An 8,863-nucleotide genomic window follows, 5' to 3' on the forward strand; every position below is an offset into this window, starting at 1 on the left:
ATATTATATCATTGAATTCAAATTTAATACTAACCTTTTTTTTTTTAATGTACCTAACTAACCAACTAACTCATTTTTATACATTTTTTTATGTGACATTCTTTTCACACCTTACACGCACTCGCGCGTTCAATATACAACTGCAGTTGTAAATATTGTAATACGTTTACGTATATTATAATATTGTTGACAAGCATTCGAATTTTAAAGGTTCTGTATAGGCAAATTGTTTAGTACGTGGAGCGAGTCGATGTCATTAATGTGAACGTACTGCGTAGACGCGCGTGTGTGTGTGTGTGTGTGTGTGACTGTATGTAAAACAATATATACCGTACGCACAAGTCACCATATATATGTAATATATTAAAAACCTGGAATAACTATTTTAGTTATTTTGTTGTGATTGTATAATATTATTCTTGGGTATACTTGAAACTTCTAAAGTACCTATACTATTATGTATCTATGATAATATCACGGTTTGTTGTTGATGTATAACGCGTTATAAGTACCTAATAGATATTATGATATGATTAATTTGGAATTTATTATAGGTACCTATTATAGGTCAATTTTTTTTAAATACTATAGACTATAATATAATATTATGTCTGATACCTAGACTGACATACCGTCTCTGCTCAGAATCGTTTTTCTTATACAATGATATTATATCATTCAATTCAAATTTAATACCATCCGTTATACAATGACCCACTTGTAACCTACTGTACAGCAGAGCGAAATCCACTTACCCACCCGTATATAAAATTGATATTATACTGTGCTGGCTAAAAATATTTTTTTCTTTAATAATCAATTAATTTTATTAATTCATATTATGATTTTTGTAATTTTTAAATATACGTTTTCGTTTATTTTGAAATAATATTATTTTTTATTTTCAATTAAAGAAGCTTATCCTGCGTGTAGCAATAATTACTTATTTTTTTCAAATGAGAACTAATAATATATGTCTGTAAATATTGTTAAGCATGAGATTTTCTTTAAAAATTTTAAAAATTATTAATTTAAATTCAATAATCGAGTAAAATATTTATTATAATATTTATTTATATTTTATAATTCATAAAAATTGTCTGTAAAAAATAAGTACTTATCTACTAGATTAAAATATATAGATTGTATTTTTGCAATCCATTTTTACAAACTATTATTATTTATTAACCTCATAAAACACATTTTTAGAACATCTGAAACTAAGATTAAAATATGCATCTACCTAAATTTTCAAAAAAATCATCTGCTTAACATTCATTATTTACAGAAAAATGGTGGTTCTCATTTGAAAAAAATATGATGATACTTCCACAGGTGAATACTTAAAGGGTAGGTATAAAATTTCTAAGTTTTTCAAAATATAATCCTCAAGTATACTGTAAGATCCCAAAAATCAGAAATTCAATATTAAATGAAAAAATCGGGTAAGCGGATGTTGCTCTGCTGTACAGTAGGTTTCAAGTGGGTCACCGTAGTGGATGGTATTAAGTTTGAATTCAATGATATAATATCATTATATACGAAAAACGATTCTGGGCGGAGACGATTAGTCAGTCTAGCCGTCTATTATATTTTATATTATATTTATATTGTTATTGCTAATGATTAATGCGGTGGCCGGTAAGTTAAATTCATATTATAAAACTACAAAAAAAATTACTTTAATCATTATTTTTTGTAAGGTTAGGTTAGGTATACTTTAGAAGCTTTATGTACCCACGAATAATATTATACAGTCGCAACAAAATGACTAATATAGTTATTCTAGGGTTTTTTAATATGTAATTTCTTTCAACTTATATTTAAAATAACTATAAAAAACTTTATTTTTATATTATTTATACTGTTTGGTTAAAGAATAACCTATACTTACGTGGAACCTTGTTTTAAGTTTTCAATCCTTAAATAAAAAAGTTGAAATTTCTACATTTTAAACTATAAAATTAATTTATTATTTAGAAATTATTACAAAAAAGCTTATATCATAATTTCAAAAACTATATTAAGTAAAATAACATCAATCAAATTAATTAGATACCTATATATAGGTAATACGTATAGTAAATTTCTTTCAACATTTCATTTTGGACGCGTCACTATTCTTAATTCTTATAGGTATAGTTTAAACGGCATAAGTACTCACAAGAGCAGTTCTAGGCTTTATATTTGGAGTGAATTTTGCCGACTAACAAGAATAAAATTTTACAACTGTATACCACAGAAAATTGTTAATTTATATATGTAGTGGTCGCTGCTCATAATGTTATCATTTTGGTACTGGACAAAACAGATAACATAAATAAACTTATGAGTGATAACTGATAACATTAAACAAAAATTAAATCACATATTTTTTTGGAACATGATAGATTACAATGGTTTCGTGTGTTTTTTTTTAAGTTCTTTATTTTTGTGTCTGTCGTGATGACATTTTAGGACAGTAAAAATACTTAGATTTTCTTCAACAGTATCTTTTCTGATAGGAAAGTGATTCTAGTTGGTACTTTGGTGGGTCAAAAGCGCCGTGAAAAACAAAAGAAAAATTAAGAAATTAAATACGGGAATTTTTTTTTTGGTTTTTGGTGCAATTCCAAAACAAATGACCATAGGTACATTAAATTTTGACAAAATGTTCATATTAGCAATTTATATACACCATAACAGTTTCCAAATATTTTGACTTATTTTGAGCTGTTTACGGACATTTTCAGTTTCCATTTTTTTTTTTTAGTTTTTTTTTTCCTTTAAATATCAATAAAATTGTATTTGTTGTTTAAAAAAGCTTGAAAATTTAATAGAAGGCTCCTAGTATATGGTTTCAAAGATAGATGGAAAAAATTAAAAATCCATAGTCACAATTTTTTTTTTATAAATATTTAAATTTCGAATATTGACAAAATACATAAAAATGATGCAAATTATTAATATATGGTTTCAAAGGTAGATGAAAAAAATTAAAAATCCATAGTCACATTTTTATTTTATAAGCATTTAAAGTTCGAATTTCGATAAAATGTATCAAATTTAAAACTAAATAATTATTTTTTAGATAAAAATTTATAAAATGTTCCAATTTTATAATATTGAAATATTGAAAAATGTATCACAAGATCCCACATAAATAGATTATATATAAATTACTTTATTCACAATAATATCATAAAATACACTAAGTAATATCATACACTGACTAGTGACTGATCGTCTTCGCTCAGAATCGTTTTTCTTATACAATGATATTATTATATCATAAAATTCAAATTTAACACCATACATTACAGTGACCCACTTGTAATCTACTGTACAGCAGAGCGACACCCACTTGCACTTTTTTTAATTTTTATAGTTTTATGATCATTGTTTAGGACAATAACATAATAATATATAATTTTTACGGCATATTTTTGTGTTTTTATTTAAATGCATCTTTTTAGGCAGTTTTATATGTTTATCTGGGCATTAACATCCATGGGCTCTAAATTAATGCATTAATAAATAATTTATATTATTATGCACATGGGCATAACGTAATGTCTGCCGATTGTTATCAGCTATTACGATTTACAATAATCGTTAGTTCAATAAATTAGTTACCTTATTCGTTACCTATAGTTATAGTACCTATACATCTTAGGAATTAAATTGTTATTAAATGCCGATTTTAAATGACTGCAGTTACCGACTTTAAGGGGGTGTTACCACCTACCTCGTAGGATCACCCCTGTATACTCATTACTCTTAGTCCTTAGAACCTTTCTTAGTTATACTTAGTTTCATCCCGGTTTTAAGTTGAAAAGAGAATATCCAGTTAGATGTATGTCACATTAAACATTTAAAGCTATTAGTAATATTTACTTACATTCAATAGATATTAATGAATATTAAAATTTATAAACTCCCTGACAAACATAATTTATTGTATTACATATAATATTTATTACTTTAGACTTTGTTTTAAAGTAAGTGCCTATACCTTTCTGGCTTCCTACCTACAATAGTATATGAAAGGTTAGGTTAACAAGCAAACATATTTATATTTAATATCATTATTAAAATAGTATTATTATAATAAGATAAAATATAAAAGTACTTTCCTGCATAAATGTTCATTAATAATAATATTAAGAGAGAGCTATTGATACGAAAACTGTACCTAATACCCATACCTTGTATGTTACCTATTTTGTATATATTTATTATAGTATATCTATTTTACTGTTAATTTGTGTTTTAACATTTTAATACCACGAATTAGTTTAGAATTGGTAGCAGAAGATAACTATATATTGTATAATAATATTTAATATATTATTGTATTATACTATAATTACCTATATAGTAATAATTTAGATTATTTAAGAAAAAAATAATTACATTTAAATATTTTATTTTCTTATAAAATATATTAATATATTATTATTAGGTATATTATAAATATCTACATGCATATTCGTTCCAAAATAATACTCGTCATAGTATTAAAGTATTTATTTTAAATAATGATAACCGAAATACTAATATAATACCTACTCTAAAATATATATCTAGGTGGCTATAAGGTATAGTAGCTACTTTGGTTGGAATGTGGATAAATTACAACTTCTTCAATTATTTTAGTGGATAATTATTAAGGTAATATTTAAAAATGTAACTTTTAAGACTTAAAATATATATTACAATTTATTATGATAATTATTCTAAATTTAAAATAAATAAATATTTATTCTAAAAAGGTATACCTAAAATGTATTTATCAATATTCTCATATATTATTTTGTAAAAAGAATTAGGGATATTGTTTAATCAGGCTAGTTGTTAATTTGCAGTATTGTACCTATATAGATAGTACACTGCTATAGGTTTAATATTTTTTAAATAGTAAATATTATATTATAACAAAAATGAAAACCGTTAAAATTCATGTTTTTTTATTTCAAATTTTGAATTATAATAGCTGATGTAAAATAAATATATACCTATTATACCTAATATAATATTATTGTCATTAAGAAGTTGCGACTACTTAAATGTGAGCCATGTCATAATATTAATATAGGTAAGTTGTAAGTAATTATAAACAACTATTACAATCAGTAAAAATAGTATAAACACAATAACGTGTATTATATTTATATAATTTCATATAATCAAAGTGACCCGTTTAAAGTTATAAAAATATTATGTTAATGCCTAGTACTTACGTGTTACAATATTATATGTATTTACCTGAAGACGTTATATCGCATATCGTCATGTGTGCATATGTGAATGTGTGTGAAGTGAGCCTGTAAAATGTAACCATGGTTAGAAATTAGAATAACCACTGCAGTAAGCAAATTGGTACCCTTCTAAACATTTACACATATGACATATATATTATGTACAAATATTAGGTAGGATCCAGAAATCTTTGTGCTAAAAAATCATGAATTGTCGTTATAAATCTAACAGAGGACAGTCACTATTTTGTCGACTATCATGGTAGTCAACAGTAACACAAAAGTACAAAGTAAATACCTAGTAAAATCTTTTTATTCAGAGTTAAAATCTAAACTAATTTTAATTTTTTTCAAAACGTTAGGTCTTTTAAACCAAAATTGACGGTATTTGCAAGGCCCCTTCCCACACAGCATAAAAATATTTTCAAGAAAATTATATGGTTGTCAAAATATTTAATCAATAATGCGTTAATAATTAGAAAATATTTTAGTTACCTATATACTTTGGCCAAGAAGTTCATATTTTCGAAAATATTTTATAAAAAATATTTACATAACATTTTAATCACATATTAAAAAAAAAAAACATTTTTACGGAAACTATAAAAAAATATTAAGTCAGCTTTTTTATTCAATCATATATAGTACACTATTTTGTTATTATGAGAAGATAATATTTATACAACGATATTAGTCAAATGTTCATTATTCAAACACTTTAAAATATTCACAAAACATTATCATTTCCCAAATGCTGTGTGGGATATGATATAGTTATGGGGGCACGGTATACCTAAGTTCTGAACTCATAAACTATTTTGTTCCCCCCATGCGATAGCTATTCTACTGAAGATATGTGATAATTATATCTTAGTCCGCAGATAAATCCTCTGTGGTGCCGCCTCTCACGCAGAGAGTTATGTGCTGTTCGAATTATTTGATGTGTATCTGTGTGTGTTATTACTTGTGTACCTACACATCCTTGTCGACATACCACGACGCATAAAATACCTACCACTACTAAGTATAGAAAATATGCTATACTGTGACATTGTGTAATTTTAGTATACTTAATTTTCTACTTTATTTAATTTATCAACATTTGACGGGACAAACCATTGGAAACATATTATAATAATAATCTAGAACAACCGGGAAAAAAATATACTTACAAATCTTAATACAATAGTATTACACTATCAGACTAGGTATTATAGACTATATTATATAGTTAACAAAGACTATTCATTTATGAACAATAACATCATTATATCATATTACATCATATTCGAATTCACATTTTGCTCACGGGAACTCCGCAGTCCACATTTCATACATTAATAATATTATACTTTTTTTAATTCCATAATTGTGTTAACAATTTTTTGATTTTTAATTTCAAACTATAATCATGTGGGAAAGTGGGTCGGTACCGTTCTGCTGTACATTATAGGTGTCATGCAGGTCACTGTAATGGATAATGTTAAATTCGGCGAATTACGATTATGCATTAATGCATAATACTGCACGATTCTACATAATTTTATAAACATTTATTCGTTCACATGATCCAGCACAAAACCAATTTGCGATGTTGCCGATTGTATATATCTATTATTAGAATATACCGAACATTTTTATTTACATATTACGTACAATATTATATTAGAAATGTAGGTACTATATTTTACATTACTTAGAAAAAAAAGTCAGTTATAGATTTTTGTTTAGCAAATGACAGCCAGCCATTAATTTTATATATCTACTATAAATCGGAAAATCCAAATTTTAAATTACATAGTATTCATGGGATTTAGGACAATCGGTCCCCGGACAATTGGTCCCCGTGAAAAAACGCAGAATGTGGACAATTGGCCCCCGTCATAATTTTATACACGGACAATATTGGTCCCCGACTTGAAAGTTAAATACAAAATATTTTTTTAGCATAAAGCGTTCTTATTAACGGATACAATATTTTTTTCTCTATCACTTATTAGTTTTAAAAAAACATTTTCATTGTTCTCTGTCAACGATATATACATTAATTATTTGTATCGATTCAATAAAAATATAAATACTTGGATGTTTAATCCTGACAATATGTTGAAATTTATTGTTAAAACGTAGCATATTATATAATTCAAATAGAACAAAAAAAATATGTTGAAATTTATTGTTAAAACGTATCATATTATATAGTTCAAATGAACAAAAAAAAAATTCAAAAGATAGATACATACACCTCCTTAAATACCAAATAACCTTTTTTAATCAAAATTAATATAATATCTCGCAAAAATTAAGACTCGATGGTTCATCGATGTTTTACAGCAAGACTTAAGGAATACAAATAATTCAAAAGTTCATCTTTAGAAAAGTTAATGTCAAAACTATTACAAACAGATACAATATTTTTTTCTCTATCGCTTATTGGTTTTAAAAAATTATTTAAAAAAACATTTTCATTGTTCTTTGTCAAAGATATCATAGTTGTAGAATTAATTATTTGTATCGATTCAATAAAAATATATATACTTGGATGTTTAATCCTGACAATATGTTGAAATTTATTGTTGAATGCTTCAGATATATTATTAGTGCGGGCAAAAGATTATTATTAAATAATAATCTTTTGATAAATTTTATCAAGGGAAATATTTTATTACAGTTTACTAAAAATTGTAATGTTAGTATAGTGTTATACTTAAAAGTTTATAATTCATCAAAACGAACCTTATTGAGATAACTTTTTTTGTATAAAAATATTATTATAACATTATAATTTCTAACAACGAATAAAATTAGTATAAAGTTATTATAATAATATTGTAATATTATCATTATAAAATGCTGTCTGGGATTAGTGGGATTGACTATTATACCTATTGACCGGGGACCAATTGTCCGTGTATAAGATTATGACGGGGACTGATTGTCCGCATACGACATTTTTATGCGGGGACCAATTGGACGGTTTTTAAAAGAAAAGGCTTAAGTCAAAAATTGATACTTTTCAGGAGACACAAAAAACATTATAACTTTGTAAATTTTTAATGTTTATAAATTTTGTATTCATAATCATTAAGGCTCGGATTTTAAAGCATAATAAATAACAAAAAAAGCACAAAATTGTTTTAAAAAAGCAAAAATGAAGCATATTTATTTTTTAAAAAAGCAAAAAAAAAGCATGACTAAAAATTAACATGAATTAGTTATAATTTTATAAAACTGAATAAAAAAAATTAATTTAAATTAAAAAAAGAATTTACTACCATGTATTTGGCAAGATTTTCAGAAGTGAAACTGACTCTATTGTCTGACGGATGTTTTTATACATAGAAAACGATAATGTTCTACATCCACTGAAGTGATCGGTGCATACTTCATGCAAGAGGTTTCGTTTAAATCAAACCCATGATAATTAATTTCGTCTGATGAAACGCCACACAGTATAGTATTAATGTCCAGTAATTGTTTTCAGCCTTTGTTTTTCAAAAGAACACGATTTAGCTTACCAGAATAGCAGTTGCAATATCTCCATGAGCTTCATTTAACTTTTTTTCTGCATCTAAAACAATATTTATACATGTTTTCACGATTCGCCTAAAATTATACATATA

This window comes from Acyrthosiphon pisum, chromosome X (genome assembly GCF_005508785.2).
Source record: "Acyrthosiphon pisum isolate AL4f chromosome X, pea_aphid_22Mar2018_4r6ur, whole genome shotgun sequence".
In the NCBI taxonomy this organism is placed as follows: domain Eukaryota; kingdom Metazoa; phylum Arthropoda; class Insecta; order Hemiptera; family Aphididae; genus Acyrthosiphon; species Acyrthosiphon pisum.